This window comes from Papio anubis, chromosome 6, assembly GCF_008728515.1.
Source record: "Papio anubis isolate 15944 chromosome 6, Panubis1.0, whole genome shotgun sequence".
Classification (NCBI taxonomy): Eukaryota; Metazoa; Chordata; class Mammalia; order Primates; family Cercopithecidae; genus Papio; species Papio anubis.
In genome coordinates, this window is record NC_044981.1 from 106,623,600 (window position 1) to 106,647,165 (window position 23,566).

At 39.1% G+C, this 23,566-nt stretch overlaps 1 long non-coding RNA gene across 4 annotated transcripts in view; it reads right to left on the reverse strand.

The window, feature by feature from the left end:
* LOC103883934 overlaps positions 1–11,507 on the reverse strand; it is a 115,926-nt gene extending 104,419 nt beyond the window's left edge. For 2 of the 4 annotated variants that reach the window (XR_001902034.3, XR_001902033.3), the window contains exons 1-2: positions 9,742–11,507; positions 2,759–2,899 (exon numbers count right to left, since the gene is read on the reverse strand). This is a non-coding gene — a long non-coding RNA (uncharacterized LOC103883934). The remainder of the gene's footprint in view (positions 1–2,758; positions 2,900–9,741) is intronic. The other 2 variants (XR_002521702.2, XR_002521703.2) reach the window with 2 other exon arrangements.
* Between the last annotated feature and the right edge of the window lie 12,059 nt (positions 11,508–23,566).

Sequence of the window (23,566 nt, forward strand, 5' to 3'; positions counted from 1 at the left end):
GCTCCTACACTTCTACCTTCTGCCTTCTTCCTGCAAGGCCGGGTAGCAAAGAGATCCAGAGTAACATCTCTGGAGGCAGTCTGTAATTTCCTCACTGGTAAAATGGGGGTAATAATAGAACCTATCTCAAAGAATTATTTTGAAAATTAAATGAATTAACATAATCAGAAGTTCTGAGTAGTGTCTGGAAAATAGAAAATACTTTGTAATTGTTTCCTAGTGGCAGAGGACCTAAAATTCAGATCATAGTTGCTAAGAAGGTTCAAGTGTCGTGGTTAAGAACAAGAACTCTGGAGCTAGACGGTGTTGATTCAAATTCCCCACTTCCTTCCTTATGAGCTGCGTGATCTTAAGGAAGTTACTTAACCTTTCTTAATCCCAGTTTCCCCTTGTATAAAATGAACCTAAATATAATACCTGCTTTACAGAGTTGTTATGAGGGATTCACTCGGTTATTACATTATTACATTATGACAAAGCCCATAATGTATAATTACAATGCTCATAACATATAATAAATGTTGAGTAGATGTTACCTGTCATCATTATATAGTACTAACGTTAGTACTGTCATGATGTACTCTTCATAATCCTTCAGCTCTCACCCAAACTCATCTTTTCTAGAAGCAGCTGCGGCGGACCAGATCAACTCTTCTGTCTGCTGCCTCTTCCTATCATGCTTGTAATTTTGTCTATGATATTTTATAAATGTCTCTCTCATGAAGCTCCATGAAGGCAGGCAACTGGATCTGGTCTATGCTCACCACTCTTTTCCCCCAAGCTTTTAGGGTATGGTACATGGTGGGCACTCAATAATTCTTTGTTGAATGAATAAATAATGAATATATGGTATTAAAGGCTCTGATCTCAGTGATTCCTCTTGCTAACTTGAATATCGATTCTATAAGATAAATGTGGTGGTGCCAGACAGGGCATGGAGTTACGAAGTTAGAATTTGCCCTGACTCCAATCCAGCAACCATTCCTGCCCCTGCTCCATGCCCCATACACCTCCACAAGGTTGAATCTTTTCTCTCATGGTATAGATGCAGTCCCCTCCAGAGTTCCTCTCATTTCTCACTCACGCAGCTGTGTGATCACTCATGACACCAGCACGCTGCTCTGTTTTAGGATTTCACTGCAGCCGGCAGATCAAGACCAGCAGGTTAGAAAATTCAGCTTAACTGAAATGTGAACCTTGCCAGATTCAAGTAACAGAGCTAGACAAAAATGCTAGCCCTCTCTACCCAGTAAAATAAACCAAGGTTAAATTGTTAAGCTAAAAGATATTTTCACAAAACCACAATAGAGAGGAGGGAGAAGAAAATATTTATTGAAAGACTGTTCAGCAGAAAAGCAAGGAGGAGTCTCATTTTCATGAGCATCCAAAGTGCAGAAGGCATAAAATCATACAGTTCAGTTACGGAATACCAACACTTTAAATCATGCTTACATATATACAAACAAGATGTTTTAAAAAATAAATGTAACGTTATTTCAAATCATCAGTCCTTCCCTCCAGGATAAATTTAACAATTTATTCCTTATAACCTTGGCATAGTTTCTATAAAAGTATAAGCAATTTTAGTCTCAATTGTCAGATACTAAATATAAAAACTGTATTTAAAATATCTGTATTTTAAACATTAAAGTGTTTCTTACTCTCACATATCAAATAAAATTGAAATTATATCTCAAAACAGGCTATTTTGAACCCACTGGTCATGCTTGTGTTGGATTGGCCAGATTTAACATTTCTGATTTAACCATCTCACAAAACTAAGTTTTAAAAAATATTCAGAAAGCTTGAAACTATCTGCAACAACCTGGCCAATTGAGCACACAAACTAACTTTTGCCTAATTCTTCCAAGTTATTGTTATAGAAGGTTTTGGAGTTTTTTGTTTTTGTTTTATTGGCACGCATTTTTATTCTTGCTTCGCTCTAACATCCAATTTTTTGTGATCTTCCATCGCTCTAAGCTATTGGTAATAATCTATAACATATCAGGATAAGTAACTGATTATAAGAATTGAATGATTAATAGCAGTTAAATATAAAGTTCAAACCGATTACAACTTTTCCTCTTAACAATAATTAATTGAAATAGTTTAAACAGACATTGACATAGAAGAGGAAATGAATTTTGGAGTATGTATTAAAAACATACATTATTGACTCAGCAGACCATAATGAGCCTTTCATTATCATCAGGGGCCATTGTATGAAAACACATTTGGAGAGTTTTTTAAATGAATATTATTGACCTGATAGACCACAATAGTTCCAAAGAGGGCATTAGTATCCATCTTCAAGCAAGTATTTATATTGTTTAAAACCATTATTGGCATTTGTGCATAAAATCTCTTTCAACTTTAGTGCAGAGGTTGCAGAAGAAAGTAGTCTAGTTACATTTATTTAGAAAAAAAGTTAAACTTACTCTTTGTTATCTTTTCAAAGCAATGAAACTATATACTATAACAGATTTATTTCTCATTAGATTGTATTGAACACTTTGGTTCCTTTTATTTAAATATGCTTTTAATGTAATCAAATGCCAAAATGAATGTAAAGTAGTCTTTTTGGTAAGAAAATTAAATTGATCTTCACATTAACTTGTTGAGTATTTAGGTTTGGTCTTTGTGGTAACAAATTACTTCTGCCATCAATGACTCATAGTGAGAAGAGATCTAAAGTCATCTTTAATATCAGCCCTGACTATTGCTATGTAGACCAATTCATTCTTATTTCATGTTTTACCTGATATACGTCTACTCCATCTGAGGAACAGAGCAGCTCAGAAATTCACTGCTTGATGCCTACTGTGTACTGAATAAATGGAGACAGTCTGCTCCTGGTATTTGACAAATCTGCAATGCTGGTGGCTTGAAAAATAGATTGCTGAAAGAAACATAATACCCATTATAATTCAAAAGTATTCTGATATGAAGATGTGTTATATGCTTACTAGACTGTAAGCCTTTTAAAGGCAGAGTTTCTGCCTTTATAGTTTGGGTTCTTTGATTGCAAGCACTGGAAATGAATATGGTTAAATTAAGGAAAAGAGAAAAGTTTTTGGAAGAATAAGAAGGAACTCACAGAGAGGACAAAAGAGATGGCAGAAAGAGAAGGTTTGGAGTAGACAGGAATCAAGAAGCACTAACAGATCTCAGAGGCAGGAAATGCTCAAAGGTACCCACCCCCCAACACTGGAATGAAGTTCTAGTCAATTGCCTGTGGGAATGTCAGTTTCTTCAGTTTATCACTCCAGGAGGGAGTGTCCAATGACCAAGTTCAGGTCAGATGCCTGCACTTTGGATGTTCCAAGGTGGTGATAGAAAAAATATAGAGAACTGAGCTTCTGTGGAGCCCTTACACTTCCGTATAATAGGAGAGAACTTCTTTGATTTACCACCCAGACAAGGTTTCAAACAGTGGAGGGAAGTTGATGGCCTAGAAGGAAATCAGGGGCTCCTAGAAGAAGGAATGAATATTAAGTGGCCAGAAATGTCCACACATAGTAGATACTCAAATAGTTCTTGAGTGAATGAAAGACTAACTGAGTAGGAAAAAGTGAAAGAAGGAACAATTGAACTGTTGTAAAGGAGACAACAAAAAACCATAGTTTATTCCCTTCCTTTCAAATGTAAATCATAGAATGGCAACTATAATCATAGTAGGAATTAAAATATTTCTTATCATTGACCCAGAGGCATTCCAATAGTTTTCTGTAAGGTAAATTTATGCCAGTCGAATCCTATCCTCTAATTTACTTTCTTTGTGAAATAAGGGAAAATGGACAGCTTATTATATTGATTCCTGAAAATCTTAAAAATGAAACAGATTTATAATAACAATATATTTAAAAGAAGGATTATAACTTTTGTTTAAAAGGTTAATAATACTACTCACCATGTTAAAAATTATGTTTTCCCACCACATTTAAATAAAATGAGCTAATATTATCTCTTTTTTAATAGTGAGGGTAATTTATTGGTAATGCTGTTATTAAAATTATGCTACAAAGAATCACATCTTTTAAAACCTTTACATTGCTTTATTGCTGAAATGTCTTAAGTCATTTTCCCATCCTGATGGTGACAGCTGGGTATAAGAGTGATAGAAGAAATGGTGCCTACATCACATAAGGAATTGGTAATTCTTTACAAATCACCACCCAGTGGGAGAGGTATGCGATAAAATATTAGGACTGTACATTATCAGACAGAAAATTTGTGTCTTAATATGTGAGTTACTTAGGCTCCAATTTATTTTAATAGAATTTCTATTATGCACGAAGTCCTTGTTCCAGAAAACAAAATGTAAGTTAAAATACAAAGGAAGATTGATGGAGTGGGAGGAAATTGGCCATATCTAATGGGAAAGGAATAAATATAGAGAGAACAGCTGAATCTCACTGACCCCCAAAGATACCTATCTCCATCGGGGACACCACACCCCAAATAAATGGGATATGATCCCCTATCCTCTAAGAATGTACTTTTCTGAGATTTTCTTTTGTTTGCCTCCTTTTCAATGTGGTAAAATTCGGCTTCTGCTGTAAATTTTTCATTCTGCTCCCAGACACCGATATTGTAAGTAGCCATCCATGCAGTTGCTTAAGTGATCCTTGCTTCCACTCTGTCCCCACTGCTAACAACTCCATTACCAATAAGGTTTAGTTCTGCGGTTTTTAAATTTTTCATTTTTCCTCTATCATTCTTTCCTAGCCCATGCTCTCTGCATCCCTCTTAGCACTGCTCTTGTTTTCAGTCTTGCTACCTCAAATTCATTCCCAAATACAAATTTGCTTATACCATTCTCCCATTTTAAATGCCTCTGTGCGTTTCCACTGCCCCTAGAATCAAGTCCAAGTTGCCCAGATGCCTGACGCATGGTGTCTCTCCACTGTCCCCACTGAACTCTTCATCAGAGCTCTCAGATGTTCACTCCTGCCTGACACTGGTGCCTGTTAGAGCTTTCCTTATTGATGCTTATGTGAAGAGGTATTGGTTCAAATAGATGCTGTGACAAGACAGGAAAAAGGAATTATTGAAACTCCTGGGACTCAAGGAATCCATGAACCAGACATTCCTCATGGCTTGGGTACTACCTTTAGCTCAGTCGCCGATTTGGCATTACATTGTTTGAACTGATTTGAGGACGGCAAAGTCCCCTTTACTTGGTGCTCAATGAGGTACTAATGAGTTCCTTAAATCCTAGAACCTTAATTAATGAGTTAGTGGCACCAACATGCCACTTACTTTTGACTTTTTCTAGATTATCTCATTTTGTAAATCTTTTGATTCATCTGTAAGTAAGCGGGTATGTAGAAAATAAAAGAATTAAAATACCCAGCAAAAGTTCTAAATAGTTTGGCAGGACAAGAAGTATTTCTATATGTGGGATAAATGGTCATCTCTTTACTACACACCCATATGCAGGGGAGTTAATAGTGAACTTTAAGAAAACAATTTAAAATCTGAAGATGTATTCCCCTAGTGGAGAATCTAGGTTCTGTTTACTTCTAAACCAACAAGCTTTTCAAAAGTACAGATAATGTAATTTCTGAGAAATATTGCAGAACTTTCTGAGCTATATGCAAAAAAAAAAAAAAAAAAAAGTAACTAAAAATTCTGACAGATCTATTTGGGCTTAAAAGGTAATAGCAGCTCTTGGCTCAGCTAAACTGTTAAAAGTCCTTATTGCTAGAACTCTTTTTCATGCTGAATAAGTGGATGCATTTTCACAGATTCTCAGGTTTCTCTCAATAAAACTGTTTGAGAATCCAAAAACAGAGCTCCTTAGTTGTGTAGTTCAGAATTAATTGTTCACACTAGATTCGGATTAATTTGCATGAATTTCTTTTTCTTTTGGCCCAGTGTCGCTATTGTTTATTTCCAAAAAATAATATTTCCTTATCATGTAAAACACAAAGACAGGTTCAATCAGAAACTTCAATTTTTAGAACAATCACAATTTTCATTGATTTATCTCCCCGGAGCTGAGAAAAACAGTTCAGTGTTTTCTGTCAAGGCAGCAAAGCATGGATTTTGATTGGACATAGAGGGAACAGTTCTGTTTCAAGATCTCATTAAAAGCCACCTGCTGCCTTAATAATGATAGCATAATTAAAATGCTATTTCCAAATTTGGTATTACTTAGACATTGTGGACAGAAAGAGAAAGCTGATTAAAACTATCTAATTTGAGACTAAGGTAGCAATTTGTGGAAAGGGTGTCTTGATTGTGTTTGACAAATGCAATAGGAAAATACCAAATATATATTTTTGATTTGGAAAGGAATTGAGCCTAGTTACCCAGTCATGAACCCATGCCATGGTATCACCTACAAAAGAACCCTTTACTTCCCCTGTTTTATTCTCCGTTTGACAGGAAACTTTCCTTAATTTTTATTTTTATACTAAACCAACTAATGATTTTCTAGAAATGGTTTTTTTCAGAAGAACTGAATTGGCTGTATCCCAAGATAATTATTTCAATAACAAAGGCGTGGAGTTGTGACACAGGAATAAATTAGGAATTAAGTAGGGAATCGTGGAAGAACTTGTTGTCCCAAATGAACAATTGCACTAAAACTTCAATGAAGCCAACATTGCTTTTGTATTGATGTGACAGACCTTATAAATAACACAGAAGCAATAATCAATGGATTGTCAAATCAACTTATGCAATATTTATTAAGTGCAAGGCACTGTTTTAAATGCTGTAAGTGGTACAGAGATTACTCTTTCATCTATCTCAAAGTCTTATTCCTTCCAAGGTGACATCCAAAGCCACTCAACATGACAGCCTCACATCTGCCTGACCTCCTCAGCCCGGTAAGTTGACATCCGGTGCCAGCCATCACACAGCCCTCTCATTTCTTCATGATGTTTGTTCACTTTGGTTTTTGTGCAAGTCTGCACTTTTTTGGATTCCAGAAAGTTCCCTCCTCCCCCACCTCCTTCCACGCACTATGACTTTCCATTCTTTGGTGACTGAGCACTCCTCGGAGCACACTTCTCCCTCTACCTCCTCCTCTGGATAACACCAATATCATCTTCAAGACCCAACTCAGAGGTCATCTTTTCCAGGGACTCCCTCCAGTTTAGAACAAGTGACTCTCCCCTGTACTCCCACAGAAGCCTGCCCATAATCCTCTCATTATGATATTATATTAATAATGACCGCAAATGTTTACTGAGAGCTTGTTGTGCGTTAAACACTGCTCTAAGTGATTTACATAGGTTAGTACATTCAATTCCTACAATAAGCACATGAGTTAAAGAACTATTACTTGCATTTCAGAGAAGAGGAAACTAAGAAATAAAGAGGGTAAGTAATTTGCTCAAGGTCGCACAGGTAGCCTGACCGCAGAGCCCACTGTTAATGACCAGGCTCCACAAAAACATCCACCTAGGCAGAGCAAACCTCTGTAACTATGGGACCCTCCTGCTCACCCTCTCTGTCCGTATTGCTATAATCTCCTTTAAGGCAGAGACTGTGTATTATATATTTTTATATCAAGCATCTATGGCACAGCGCTAGTTGTAGCATGTGCTTAATAAACATTTCTTGAAGTTCAAGTGAAAACAAAGGTCCCCGACTCAAGCAAAGGGCAAGGTACACCTATATGAAAAATAGAATACTTATTACGTGTTTAATTCTCAGTATAGCTTTTCTTTATCTCCTTTACGACAGTCTCATACATATGTTAACAAGATATGGTCCAAAATACATCCCAGTGAGGCAAGCACCAAATTGACTAGCTTTTCGTGTCCTGGAAGCTGCACTTGGCTTTGATAATCTACAGTTATTTTTCAGGTAACTGATGTCAAGTGGGAATGTGTTGGGGTAGAGGTGGTCTTAGCCGTTTCAATCACTGTCAGAAGTGAAATTCAGGGCAACTAACAGATATATATCCCTTGTCTTTTACTGGTGCTGTGAAAATTGATCTCTAAAATGCTTTGACTTGAGGTGAAAGTAGCTGTATATCATAAAAGCAGCCTTGCAAATATCCTTTCACCCAAAGTAAGTAACAATTTTCGATGGGCAAATAGGAAAGAAAACTTATCTTTATTTTATGATCTTTGGCTATTGGAGTAGAAAGCAAGCTGGGGGAACCGTTGTATTTCTGTTTGTGATCACTCGCTCATCTGGATTACTTCTTTATCTTGTACATGCTTTTTATGATTTCATGCATCATCAATTTACTCATCTTCTCCACTTCCAGGTTTTAATAAGCTCCACAAGAACAGAGATGATGCACAGGGAAGCCCCTGGCATGCAGCAGGTACTTAATGCATACCTAAAAGAAAATTGATGGATCTGACCTATTTCCCTAAATAGGTGTCAGTTACCCAGGATCAGCCTGAAGAGCAGACCTAGGGGGTCTGTTTTCCTTTAGGTAACAAACAGTATTCGCAACCTCTGAGATGATAGTGAGAGAAGAAATTGGATTAGGAGTGTTGATAACGAGTCTAAAACTTAGAGTAGAATTCACACATTCACATGCCCGTGTTCTGGAACTCATTCTCAACTGAATCTAGTAGATAAAGTAGCATTTGATAAGCACATATCAAAAGAAGGCCTTGTGCCAAATTTGAGAATAAGAGGTGGTCCCAGAACCACAGCGAGCTCTGGGGTAGGACAAGTGAAGCCCTATCCTCAGGCACAGAATTTACCAGGGTTCCAATAAACTCTCCCTAATCAAGATAAGTACTCATCTAATGCAAAATTAAAAAAAAAATAAAATTAATGCAAAAATCAATGATGAGCAATGTACCAACATTTTAAATAAAGACAGGATCAGAAATATGACTGTGCCAAGCCATATTGGAGCCTGAGGCAAAAAGAAAATTCAGTAACACTGATCCTGTCTTTACTTACAATACCGAAATGTTGCTCATTATGGATATTTTTGCATTAATTTTGATTTTTAAGATATTACATTAAAATATGACTTCCTTTGCCTAGGGAGGGTTTTTCTCGCCCCTTACATGCACCAGGATACCACCGCCGCAGTTTCACCCTCACCCTGGCCTTGTCCACCTCTCACAGCGAAGTCAGACACTGAAAGCAAATGGAGCTTATTAAAATTAAATGATCTTATGGAGGAGTGCTGGGGATGCCGCAGGAGCTCAGAGCACCTGGTCCATCAGGGGGAAATGGCAACCTGGGAGTTGCTACAGAGTGAGTTGGGGGTTGAGCCAGGGCAGCCCTGAAACAGCAGCGTAGTGGGTGGAAGGGAATGAATAGAACGTGATAAGGCAAGGGGCGCCATCACAGTGTGCTAAGGGAAGCCCAGGCAGGTGGGATTCATCAGAAGGAAACCTGGCCAGGTAAGGTGGCTCACGCCTGTAATCCCAGCACTTTGTGAGGCCGAGGCAAGCGGATTACCTGAGGTCGGGAGTTTGAGACCAGCCTGGCCAACATGGTGAAACCCTGGCTCTACCAAAAATAGAAAAATTAGTTGGGAGTGGTGGCAGCTGCCTGTAGTTCCAGCTACTTGGGAGGCTGAGGTAGGAGAATCGCTTGAACACGGGAGGTGGAGGTTGCAGTGAGCCGAGATCGCTTCACTGCACTCCAGCCTGGGCGACAGAGAGAGACTCCGTCTCAAAAAAAAAAAAAAGAAAGAAAGAAAAAGAAAAAAAAAAAAGAAAAAGAAAGAAAGAAAGGTGACCAACATGGCGGCTGGGAGTGGGGAGGCTGGGAAAAGAAGGCAGCTTCCGGGTGGCCTACCTTGCCCCACGGAGGCTTCAGACATCCTGCTCCCCGTTATTTTCTGGTGCCCTGGCTTTCTCACTGCCCTTTTGTGGCTTGGCATTCCAGCTGCAGGACAAACCCCAGACCCATCAAGGTTCTGTGTTCTACATCCGGAGAGAGCCAATTCCCATGACAACTAACTCCATTCTAAAGGAACCTATGTTTGGGCCAGTTACACATTCTCCCTTTCGATTAGGGAATACATTTTCCCGGCGGTTTTCTAGAAACATGCCTTAATCCAGAAATGTGGTTCCAGAAGTGGGAAATTTGCTCAATGTAGCAAACGTGAGGGCAGACGGAGGCTTAGTGTATCCACCACCAGACACTCAGAGGTCCTATGCAAAGGGCCTGTGGCTGGATCCTGTGTTCTAGAGACAGTGGACACCTGAGAGTGAATTATTTTAAACTCTCACTGAATGAGGAGTAAGCACTCAACACAATGCCACGGGTGAGATGAGAAGAGAAAAGAGATATGCAGGACGGAACTTTCTCTTCGTTTGGGGAGGTGTGAGACACACTAATGGGATGAGACAATTTAAGTGACAATATTACTGGTATAGATAATGAGGGCTGTAGTATTTGAGGGATGGTTTAAAAAAATCAGCGATGATACTCAGTTTATGCTCCTAAAACTCAGAGCAGATTATCAAAAGCCTTTCTCATCTGTTTCCCAAGCCCCATCACTAACCTGGTTTCTTGATGCCCTACATTGCAGCCTTGCATCCATTCCTCAGTCTGCTCAACACTCCCCAGTCCCCATTGGTCAGCCATGGCTTCACTCATGCTCTTCCTTCTGCCCCCTGAGCCCTCTGGGAAGGTCTCCAGTCTCCTGCCCTCCAGAGTGACAGAACTCATCCCAGTGCCCTCTAGGGCTCTAGGACATGACCTCAGCATGTTTCTTCCTATCAGGACCATGACACTCATTGATGCTGTTTCCATTTGTTGTTAATATAACTCTTACACTTTTCATATATTGAATGCCTGGGATAGCACCAACTGAAACAAAGTATTTTGGTTAAAGTAATTAATAGACATTAGCAAAGAAAATTAAAATGATTGACGTGTTACACTATTAAAAGGATGAAAGGGGTTAAATTCATTGAATGTTTTCATCTGAAGAAGGCAAGCTAATTTACTAATAACGATTTTCTGAACGTTGAGTGGGAAAACCTGGACTGGCCTTGAGTCTCTTACAAAACCAGCCAACTCTTCACAAGTAGTGTTACTCTCAGAGCACAAGATAGGTTTGTAGGAGATGTGTCAATATAGAGTGTATTACTCAGGGCTCTCTAGAGGGACAGGACTAATAGGATAGATGTATCTATGAAGGGCAGTTTATTAAGGAGAATGGACTCACACAGTCACAAGGTGAAGTCCCACAATAGGCCATCTGCAAGCTGAGGAGCAAGGAAGCCAGTCAGAGTCCCCAAACCTCAAAAGTAGGGAAGCCGACAGTGCAGTCTGTGGCTGAAAGCCCAAGGGTCCCTAGCAAACCACTGGTGTAGGTCCATGAGTCCAAAAGCTGAAGAACTTGGAGTCAGATGTTCAAGGGCACGAAGCATCCAGCATGGGAGAAAAATGGAGGCAAGAAGACTTAGCCAGTCTAGTCCTTCCACATTCCTCTACCTACTTTTATCCCAGCTCCACTGGCAGCTGATTAGATGGTGCCCACCCAGGTTAAGGGTGGGTCTGTCTTTCCCAGCCCACTGACTCAAATGTTAATCTCCTTTGGAGACACCCTCACAGACACACCCAGGGATGATACTTTGCATCCTTCGATCCAGTCAAGTTGACACTCAATATTAACCATCACCTATAACCTATCTTTTTTTTTCCACGCATCCACCCAAATCATGAGAGAGCTCAAGTTGGAAAACTAGATTGTCAGGAATGTTATGATATGAACACCAGTCAGGAAACAAACACAAAAAGAGTTAACAGAATTTAAAAAACACATTTTAGGCTACATCTTTTCTTCCTTCTCCCAAATGTCACAAGCCAAGGGCAAAATGGGAGTCTTTACTTGAAATCTTCAGTCATTTGTCACTGCTTTATTACAATATTAGCATTGTTTAAAACACTGATGTATTTTTTTTTTTTTTTGGCCGTGAAAATGGATGTGTAAGTGCAGAAAGACCATGCATACGATTAGCATAATAATGGGAAACATGCACAAAGCTCTGGCTCATCTTGACTTCTCTGACCTTCAGCACTTTAGCTGGAGTTAGAAATGGCTCTGGGTGTTTAGCCTTAGTATGCAGAGGTGGGTGGAGATGGCATAATTTCTTGAAATCATTGCCCTCAGAGAGTGACAAGGTGTAAATTTCCAAAATGTTTGAAATTTCCGTCCACTGGCTGAGTTCTGATGTGTTGCAATGCGGAGAGCAAAGCTCTAGTTAAGGATTTATCTCAGGCTCCAAAGCCGCAGGCCAATGAATGCCCAGCGCTGTGAAGGTGAAAGGCACAGTCTCCAAAGCTAAAGAGCTATCCACATCAATTTGCAGCCAGCTAAGTGGCATCAGCGGTGGGAGAGCTATTTACACTCCCTTCTCCGCTGACAATGATGGGTCTGTAACCAGGAGGGAAGCCGGGGGAATTGACAGGGCTGTTCAGAATATAATGGTCATTTATGGCTAAAGTACCCCCATAACAGTGGGCCCCTCACTCTCATCTGCAGAATACTTGAGGAACTTGCAATAAAATACATGTTCACACCAAACACAGCCCCCTCTAGAGATTTTCTGCAAAATGCCCATTCACATTAAAGCACCTGGTGGCATTTGCTTTGCTTATCCAATGGGACAAAGCCAAGGGACCTCCCTAAATGTTGTTCTCCCCCCACAGATGCTGATAGGAAAGGCTCAACCCAGCACTGACAACTGGATTCTTATCATCTCACAAGCAAAACGAGGGAAGAGGGAGAGAACTGGGAGGAAAATAATTAGACAACATTTATCATGCAATTCGTGAAAGTACTGTATTTTGCAGCAATGTAAATTATAGTATTGCATTATCAAGATAATAATTTGTTTTTGTGACAAGAAATCACACCATTATGTGTTGCATCTGTATTATTTTTTAAATTAGGCTTTTTAATTACAGAGATAAATTATGTATGTAAGAATCCCACTTTGAAAATTTTATACAACATGTCATCTAAGATCCCATTAACTGTTGGAATCTACTCTTCTCATCTCTAAATGCTCCCTAGTTGTAAGAATTAACTCTTTCCTGGGTGGCCAGGAGGCCTGTGGCACACTCCTGCAGCTTGAATCCACCTCACCTAGGGACAATCCTGTTTGTTCAGTTACAGGAATAAGGACACCTCTGGGTCTCCCTGCGGCTCTGCCACAGGCTCCACCCCAAGTGAAGCTGCTCAGACTCGAAAATGTCTCTGTAGGGTTGCCCTTCTGCATTCATTTTGTATGCCCTGAGAGAAAGCTGCTTTTCTCCCCCAGTTACAATTCCCTGAAGATTTTCAGATGTCACAGAGGTCCAAAAAGTGAAATCAATATGAAGTAAAGGTTACCATCATAGGTGGTTGTCTCAATCTAATATGTTTCGCGGCAGCATAGACTTGGGAACCCATCATAACTGGGTTCACGTTCTGGCATGGTAAATAAGCTCCCTGGGTCTCAATTTTTCCATCTGCAAAAGAAGCACAATAGCAATAATTCATATAAAAAGTAGGAATTAAGTAAAATAATGTCTATAAAGCACTAGGGCAAGGTCTGGTACATAACAAGTATTTGTTACATGAGAGTAGTTATTCATATTCCCTTGTTTCAAAGCAACGATTTGAGACTAAGTTCAATCCAAAGTTCATCTTTGGGTTTCTTTAATTTCCAAATGGTCCATATCAGTTTCATAACTGTACTTGATGCTATTGATCAACAGAAAATGAGTTTAATATAGCCACCTTTTTTGAGCCAAGCAAGAGAAAAAGATAATCTGGGAAAGGTATAAGCTTAGTGGCCAGTGAAGCACCTTGAGCCATTCTGACGATGATTAATCAGTTGTGGGCACAGATGATGTCAATTCCATCTTCATCTACCATCTTGTCACTGTTTGCCTCTACGGCTTGGGCATCAGTACCTTGCGGTCAGCAAATAACAGAACAAAGAAGAGATATTTCCAGAAGATGACTCAAGAGGGGAGAGTATGCCTGAAAAGACATATCGTAGATCATCCAACTACGTACTTGCCTAATTTTTCACATTGTTTTTGCCAGTCCTGCCCTTAAAACCATTTCCTGAACTTTCCAAAATGCAGGTCCACTTTGAGGAATAGTGACAAACTGGATAGACAAATTGAGATCTTACAATTTACTTCTACCCCTGCCACATATTCTTCCAGTTAATCAAAACATCGGATTTCCTCCTCAGTCCTCTCTTCTCTATGAAACATACTCTCCCCAGATGTGAGATGAGAAAGGAAATTAGTAAAAGGTAAGTTCAAAATTAGTAAAGTTAAGTTCAATTGCATTGCCAGAAATAGGAGCGGGGTGGGGAGGGGATAAGACAGCACAGGGGAAAAAAAAGAACATAATCAAAGAAAAACATACATTTTCAAACATAAAGAGCTGCTTTGGGTCTGAGGATGTATGTATAAAAGAGGGACTTAGATCACAAGAATTGGCATTCAAACAAATAAAAATGTAATTACATGAAGAAGAGAACAGGCAGAATGTACAAAAATTCTCATACTTGGTTTTCAAACAAGAACAAAACCTGAAATAGTAATTTTCAGTGAAGAATGGGAAGAGAATGATCTTTGTTTTGCTTCTCATGTTGGAGGTTCATTACTACGGGAAAAGGTAGATTGTCTCATCCTTAAGAAGCAGAATTATTTCAATATAGGAATCAGAGTTAAAATGGAACTGATGTACCCACAGAAAAGGCTTGAAGTGTAGGTCAGTCTTAACCACAGATTACAAAACGGAGAGGAAAATATGCTGAAGGAAATGAGAAAATGAGGTTGACTAAGTTATGCCTGAGGAACCCCCTTCCCCATTTCCAAGAGGATTGCTAAGTTCTCCAAGCTCTAAGAAGTGAGTTTACAATTAAACAGGTTTGTTCCTATAGGTTCAAGGACGTAAACAGGACAAAGACATTAAAATATAATCTGTGTCACTACAAATGATGAGATAAAGATTCAACCAACAATCATGGTACAGACCTGAAAACTTTTTACTTTATTTTATTTTTGGGACAGAATCTCACTCACTCTGTTGCCCAGGCCGAAGTGCAGTGGTGTGATCTCAGCTCACTGCAATCTCTGCCTACCAGATTCAAGTGATTATCTTGCCTCAGCCACCAAGTAGCTGGGATTACAGGCACCCACTCCATGCCCAGCACATTTTTGTATTTTTAGTAGGGACAGGGTTTCGCTGTGTTGGCCACACTGGTCTCAAACTCCTGACCTCAAGTGATCCACCAGCCTCAGCCTCCCAAAGTGCTGGGATTACAGGCACGAGCCACCATGCTCAGTCCGGAACTATAAACTTCTGTGGTTCGATACATTTCTGACTTTTTGCCCACCCACCTCTTCTGACATTTTGCAGCCCACAGGTCAAATCCAGCCTGCCGCCTGTTTTTGCACTCCCTGCAAGCGAAGGATGGCTTTTACATTTTTAAGTGGTTGGAAAAAGATCAAAACAAGGTAATGTTTTGTGACTCAGGAAAATGATATAGAATCATATTTCAGTGAGCACAGATTTAGTTTTATTGGACTCAGCCACACCCATTTACTATGGTCTGTGATTCTTTGTGCACCGCAAGAGAAGAATTAAGTAGATGCGTCTAATACCACACAGTTCTTAAAGCCTAAAATATTAATATTTACTATTGTGCTCTTTATAGAAAGTTTGACAACCTGTGACTCAGAAAAAAAGCACAGGCTTCAGAATCAGAACATCAGATTCCAATTCTGGCTCCATTACTACCATACAGTTGTCAGATTTTGATAAGTTAACTTCTCTGAGCCTCGGTTTTCTGATCTGCAAACTGAGGTTCACACCTGGTTTGGAGGCTTGCTGCATTTATGAGATATAATGCATTCAGCTCTGGCTCTGTTCCGCAGAAGGTGCTCATGAATGGCATTTGTCACTTCTTCCTTTCTTCCTCTCTTTCTCCATGTGACTTTCTTTCTCCCACTCCCAAAGTTAAGCATTCCTTAAATTTATTCTTTAAACCTCTACCTTGATACTCTGCTCTAGACTTTCTCCCTCGGGCTTCTCATCATTCCTCTTGTCTGTAACTGCATTGAGGCAGGCGATTTCCATATCTGCCTCTCCAGTTCTACTTCTCCTCTAAGTTCTTTATGGAATGTTTTCCCTGCTCTGGGATATCTCCACTTGGACATCTCATGAGCACCCCAATTTCAACTTCTAACAAAACAAATAAACGTATCTTCTACCCCATGAATTAAACACACATAAAATAAGATCAACATAATATAAACGCAAGATTCTGTCCTGCTGTCGTTGCCATTGGCTATCGCCAAATTCTAATAGTCACTGAGATGCAAGAATATTGAAGGCACGTTTCACTCCCCACCTTCCCAGCTCTACTTTTTTGGTTCTTAACTGAGCTGGCCCCTTCTGTCCATCACAGCATTCCTGGATTAAGCTGCCTAAAACACAGCTACAATCATGCCATTCTCCTATTTGAAAACTTTCTAGAGCTCTCCATTAAGTACAAATCCTGTAGGCAGGTGTGGAAGGCAACCAACAATGTCTCCTGCCCTACTTTTTCATACTCATCTCCTTCTACTTTTTTTCATATGCTCCCTGCTCCCCACAAATTTGACTATTCGCTTTTCCCAGACTTGTCTTCTCCCTTTCCCCAATCCCTTTTCCTTGCCTAACCTACCCCATTCGCCAGGAGTGCCGTTTATTCCCACATGACCCAAACCCACCTGTCCTTCAAGATTCCGACTAAATGCCACCACTTCGGTGACATTTCCCTGATTATTTGGAGTTATAAGCAATCTTCCCCTCCTTGGAAATGTCATGATAACTGATTTGCTGCTCTCTTATGGCATGAGTGACCATCTTTCTTGGATTATGAGAAAACCCTGTGTCTGCGTGACTATGTGTAGTCAGGAGCAATATGTGACAGCAAGTCAGAGCGACTTCAACCTCATTCCTGCCACTCCCCAGCTCTACAATCCTCAGCAAGTTATTTTACCTTCCTCACCTCAGTTTTCATACCTGTAAAATGGATATAGTCATGCCTAGCACATAACTTACTGGGATAATTAAATAAGAAAACGTATATAAGGCATCTGGCACAGAATCTGCCGTAGAAAAATAGAATTTTTATTCTACTTTCCTTAAAAGGTAGTCTGTCTTCACTGAGTAGAGAATCAAGCAGCTGATATATTTTTCATGAAGGAATCTTCTCTGAAAATGGCCTTAAAGTAGGTAGTCAAAAAACATTTGTTCTAATAAACTGAAATAATGATGAGGTTTTAATCAAATGCCAAATGGTATTTATGTGAACTCTGGAGTATAGGTTGAAAATAAAATTGAGTAACTATGAATATATAACATTGAAAATCACTTAGAATACAGGCAAGGATATTAATTCTTTCTGATTTCTTGAGCTTACTAATTAACAAAGGAAGATACTAGAGAGTGAATTAATGAAATACAATATGACCTTGGCAAAAAAAAATGCATTATTAAATTGATTAAAACAGTCCTTCATTGATAGGACTCAGAAAAGAGTCCAAAGTAAATTTTTGCACTTTCAATGATCACGGTGCTCTTTAAAGATCAATGTATTTATTTGACCTAGTGAGGAATCGGGATGGATACTGTCAGGTACAAGTGTCCTTCACCTTTCAGCCTGAAAGGTTTCTTCATAAAATACTGCGGTCACAGCTGGTGTGTTTTCTTGGGTTCGTTCTACTCCTTGCCATAAGAAAGTGAGGCTGATTCAAGAACTTGACACAGACTTACGAAGAAACATTATTTTCTAAATTAAAAAGACAGAAGATGATCTATTTACTTAGGGTTATAGAAGAGCTTCTCATCCAGCATTAGCCTGAAGGGCTGACTAAAGACAGACACACTGGGTACTCAAAGGGTAAAAAATATAATCCAGAGTTCTGAGTATACACTGAGCGCACAGTGCGATTGTACCTTTCTTGCAGTGGACCTTGTAAATTAAAATTTCACACATCCAGGTTAGATTTTTCTGATATTTAGGTTTACATCGAAATTTGTCATAGTTCAGGTCTTTAACTATTTGCCAACTGATATTCTGCCGCCAACTTATTGTGGATTAGTAAAGTCTAAGGAGGCTGAAGACAGTGTCATTACTACCTTTAGAGAAATCTCAGATGGAATGAACTCCCAAGGGCATCTGTGGTTGCATTTTTAACCTTCAATAATTGTTTAATGTCTAACTGTTAAAAATAAATCAATGCCTTTCAGTTTAGGAACGGAGAAAAAGGGATGCCTTCTGCTCCTTTCCTAAGGAGAAGGGATGCTTTGGAAATAGCAAGCCCAGAAGTCCAGACACCTGGACTCTAGAGCCAACTCTCAGGCAGATGAATCACATGACTCCAGGTTAGTTCCTGTTAAGCGTCTTGGAGACCGTTTGGATTGTGTGGGAGAACTGGCATTATTTTCTGAAATATTGAAACGCGAAAGTGGATGTAATCAAGGGAAAAAACAAAATGAAACAACAATAACTGATCCTTTATGTCTTCTGGGAGGATTCACTAGTTTGTTGCACCGAGGAGCCTACCGATATAGAAAACAAAGTCCATGAGATTTGGAATGATGAGAACAAGTGTGGTTAGTAAGGTTAGTAAGGATACACTAAGCCTGGATCCATGCTGAGTGTTTTATATGTAATTTTCAAAGCCGGTAAGGTAGCCCCATTTTATGGATGGAGAAAAGAGACTCCGAGGATTACTTCCTCAAGGTCACAGAGCTTCTCAGAAGCAAAGCATAGATTCAGATCTAGAGGTAATGGTCATACAATATTACCTCCTTTGTAGCTGAATAGGTAACATTTAATAAACACTGTTAGGGACAAACAGCCCCAGAAACCTTCTTGGTACTACAGACACCCCCCCGCCAAACATCTCCGTGCCACCCCTCCCCTTCCCCCAAGTCTTTTTACATTTCTAAGCCCTTATCTAGGCGCCACGGTGGAGCCAGCAGACTTCACTTATCAGACCTTGCTGCCATGAGCAAATCCCAATTACAAACCATCCCAAACCGCACAGCGAGAGGTCGCAGGAAGCATAAACAAATTTTCCCTACACCACCCCCCCACACACCATAAACGTCACAAGGTGATATGTGGCAGAATTAACCAGCAAGCAACGCCAAAGTCTGTCTCCCCCATATAAATCCCTCATTTTGTAAGCTCAGGGCTGCCTCCTCTGTCTGTAGTGAAGCAGCCAGCAGGTTCAATAAACTTACTTGCCTGACTTTAAGTCTATTCTTCCTTTCTCTCAGCTGATCTTACAAACACCAAGTTTTTATTTAATTATAAAATAGAAAGCTTTCCTTTCCAATTGCCAAAGCTTTCGTTTCTAATTGCCAAAGCTGTCCCCATGCTAAGATTTTACTAGGTGAAAGGTAACTGTGGTAAGAGAGACAGTAGTTTATATCTGAAGTTCTTTCCTGAGAAATAAAGTCCCAGACGTGGAGAATTGTTAGCAGGTAAAGGAACAAAACATTTTGGAGATTCAGCTGGTTTTTGTATAACTGAAGACATAATTTATTCAGTTGTATCAAAGCATAAAATAGTGATAGTAGAGCCAACTCTAGTATCAAAATCATACTCAACTCAAAGAAAAAAAGAAAATGCAAATTAGGGTAGTTTGAAGTGATTTAACCCAAGTATCATGGTGCTTAACAAACTCTGAAAGTCATCATGCACAGGACTTTCATCTTCACCATGCATCCTTGCGTCTAAAAATACTTGCTGATGGTTCTTAGGACTATTGAAGATGCGTCCTGAAAAAATACTAAGAATGTGTCTTACAAATTCACGTGTCTTAATCAATGCTTACTCCATCAATACATGTGACTCCTGTTTATCAAAAATGGCTGTCTGAGGGTATAGATTCTGTCCTTTTTCCTGTTAGAGGCTCTGAAATTATGAACACTTTTTTCTTCTGTATTTAAAAAGCAGAGAAGCAAATGTTTTAAATGCAGCTAAAGTGATTTCCCTTTCCACATTCTATGCAGATAACAATACCTTCATAATTAAAGCACTATTATTACTATTTAATTGTCTGTTTCATTGTTTAATGAATAGGAACTAGTTAATTATGGTGATAGGGAAAGACAAAGGACAGTTTTCCAATGGGGGATGCTAAGCTCTAGTTTTTACAACGTGTGCTGCAAATTGCTTTATTTCTACTTCTGAACATCAGAACCCAGATTCACACATCCTTGTCAAATTATAAATCTCTTTCAGCATGATTTGAAAATGTGTTTAAGGAAGACTTTTTTTCTAATTTTGCATACTTAAATGATAGCAAATTTATTTCTTGATAGGTTAGAACTGGCTATGCTGGATTCATTCATCGTACAATTCTGAGAGTGAAAAAGCCAGAGCATCTTTTTAACAACTCCCCTGCAAGGACAGTTTTCAGGCAAGTGAGGTCAAGAACTCACAAAATACACTGAAATAATAAGACCGATCTAACAATGATAAAACTCATCCTGGCCAGCTGTCTGCACTGAGGCTTAAACCTCACTGTTGCTAGACGGAATCTGGACCTTGATGCAGCATTCTCATTGTTGCTTCAGGCCACCAATGGCAGAGTTATACTCACATATTTGCATGTCTGTGGGTACCATGTTGAAAGACACTTTCATGTTTGCACAGGGCTTCACAGTTTTAAAAACCACTTTTCCGACTATCATTTTATTTGATCATTGTACCCCATGAAGCATGCAGGTCAGATATTATGTGCATGTTCCAAATTAGGGAACACGGCCAAAGAGATTGAATGACCTGTCTTGATCTTGTGGCTAATAAGTAGTACAGATATCTCTTCAGACCTTCTAGAAAGATGGGTAATTACATAAAGGAGTTATCAACATGACATTGATGATTGATGTCAATGTTTTGCCGGAGCAACAGAGCAGGGAACAATAGATAATAGAGTGCCTACTTCATGAGCCTAATCATCATCATGCAGAAAGATGTTGGGAGTCACTCTAAATAGTGATATACAAAACTTTGCTAAAATTTAGAAACATATCTCAATGCAAAATTGTTCTCTGATGGAGATTCAATCAGAAATAAACGTATCTGAGATGAATTTATTATCTAACAAGGTTTGTGTTCAGACATACGAGGCTACTTCTGGTTAGGAGATAGGGAGTCTAGGTAACACGTCTGAGGACATTAGGGGAAAATATTAATTTTATTATGGAGAAGAAAATAAATCCTGTAGGGTAAAATTATGTTTCTCTTTTGTTTTCCTCAGTGGCACACTAGAAATGTCACCAATATATACACACACTGAAGGCTGCCACCCTCCTTCTATCAAGGCTGCCACCGCTGCAGACTTAGCTTTTCCTATTGCTACATGCAGGCTGGAACTAACACACGTCATACTCGACAGATGTATCATAATCTCCTACATGAGTAAATGCCAAAAAAGGAGGGGAGAGGGTTGGAAAAAATCCAATACTGTAACATGTACTTATTAAGCTGGAGTTTCTTTAATGAGAAAGTCTTGCACATTGTCAATGTCACTAATACAAATTTCTTTATTTAGCAGCCGCATCATAGAGAAAATATGTGAAATTTTTGGTCCCTAATATTGATCTCCACAGATTTTTCATCTGACATTTTCTTTGGCGCAATACATATTTGTGCGTAATATTGATTTTAATATGTTTCTTTGCTGCTAAAAAGTTTGGTATTGTGTTTGTATGTGTAATAGTAAGTATTAAACTAGAGGTTTCATATTGATTGTTCTCCACTCCTGCCAAATACTATGTGTAGAAAATATATTTCTATCCATTTTTGTTCTCTCTGCACTGATTCCATCCTTTTAAACAGTAAGAATTCAGAGGTGATGTTTCCAGGATGACTTTCTTTAGCAATCTGAGGATTAAAATATGGTTATAGTGACTTATTGACCAATCTTAATCCTGCATGAAAATCAATTCTAGTGGCATTATTATAACTTTTATTATACGGCACAGCTTATTGTGTCCTACAAACAATTTAGGCAAATAAACTAAGTTAACACCACAGAAGTATGGTAGGCTTATGGAGATGTGAGGGCATTATTTGATATTTGTTTAATGACACTATTATGTATCTAAAATATATGTTCCCTAAAAGTTGATGTTTCTGATTCTAACCATACCTGTAACACAGTCAGATTACCCATTGCCAAGTATGTTCATCTCTGCTGCCCAAAGCATAGGTATACTGACTCTGTCAACTCAAAGTTTAGGAGCAAAGTAGGTATCATTTGTCTGTATTTCCTTAACTATTTTAAAACTGTTAGGAATCAGTTTGGGGATAAGTGGCCTTTAATAGGTAGCAACCTGTTTGAAATCTATGGGAGGCACAGTGACAAGTAAATTTAGAGAACAGATGTATTTGCAGGTATGGAGCAAACTATCAGCGGGGAGTCAAGCTCCCATCAATAGTAGGAGACAAGGAAGATAGGCAACATCAGGGAGAATCAACAGCAAGCCTCCATATGGACAAGAACCACACTGAGAGAAATGAGAAGTACCAAGCCATCAATGAGCTAAATCAGGGACACAGGCATGAGAAGAAAAAAAAAGGACACTTTCGTTTGCTAAAATCAGGAAGCAAAGCAGCATGATATGAGAGAGCTGTTGATGCTATGCCAGTAGAGTACTGTTTAGAGCTCCATATACGCTTAGGACATATATGGGTCCCCTAGTCTTAGGGACAGGATAGATCCTTGAATTTGCCAAAGTGTAAAACATGCAGTTGAGAGTTCAGTGATATCACAAGGCTGTAGGAATAGAAAGGAAAACAAGTTCCTGGCAATCCAGGTTGGTGCCTGGTTTTATGAAGGTCCTTTCTCTTTTCTTTTAATGATTTTGTGTTAAAAGAAAAGCATTGGTTCACCTGCCTGAATCCAAGGCACAATGACTGAGATGTGTGCTACCCAGAAGACCTTATTGTTCTGAAAAGGGTGAAGTCAAAGATAGAGTTAGTAGATTAGGGCTGGAACAGGGAAGAAGCAGAGAAGCCTGCAAGAAGAAAGATCAAATTAGCAAGAGAAGCATATTGTATTAGTCCATTTTCATGCTGCTGATAAAGACATATCCAAGTCTGGGGAAAAAAAAGAAAGGTTTTAATGGACTCATAGTTCCACATGGCTGTAGAGTTCTCACGATTATGGCGGAAGGCAAGGAGGAGCAAGTCACGTCTTAATGGATAGCAGTCAGCAAAGAGAGAGCTTATAAAACCATCAGATCTCATGAGATTTATTCACTATCGCAAGAACAGCATGGGAAAAACCAGCCCCCGTGATTCAATTACCTCCCACTGGGTAGCTCCCACAACATGTGGGAATTCAAGATGAGATTTGGGTAACCAAACATTATCACCTATGAACCATGCAAAGTAATGTAAGTATTAATGTAGATGCTCACAGAGTGATCCTAGGTTTGGCAGAGATGGACTACCAATCAATCAGCAAACTCTTCCTAAATGCCTGAATTATCTGGAATAGTGTATAAAATGATGAAGTATATACAATTACAGAGACATGATCATTGACTATCAGACATTATAGATTAGCTATAAAGAAAGAA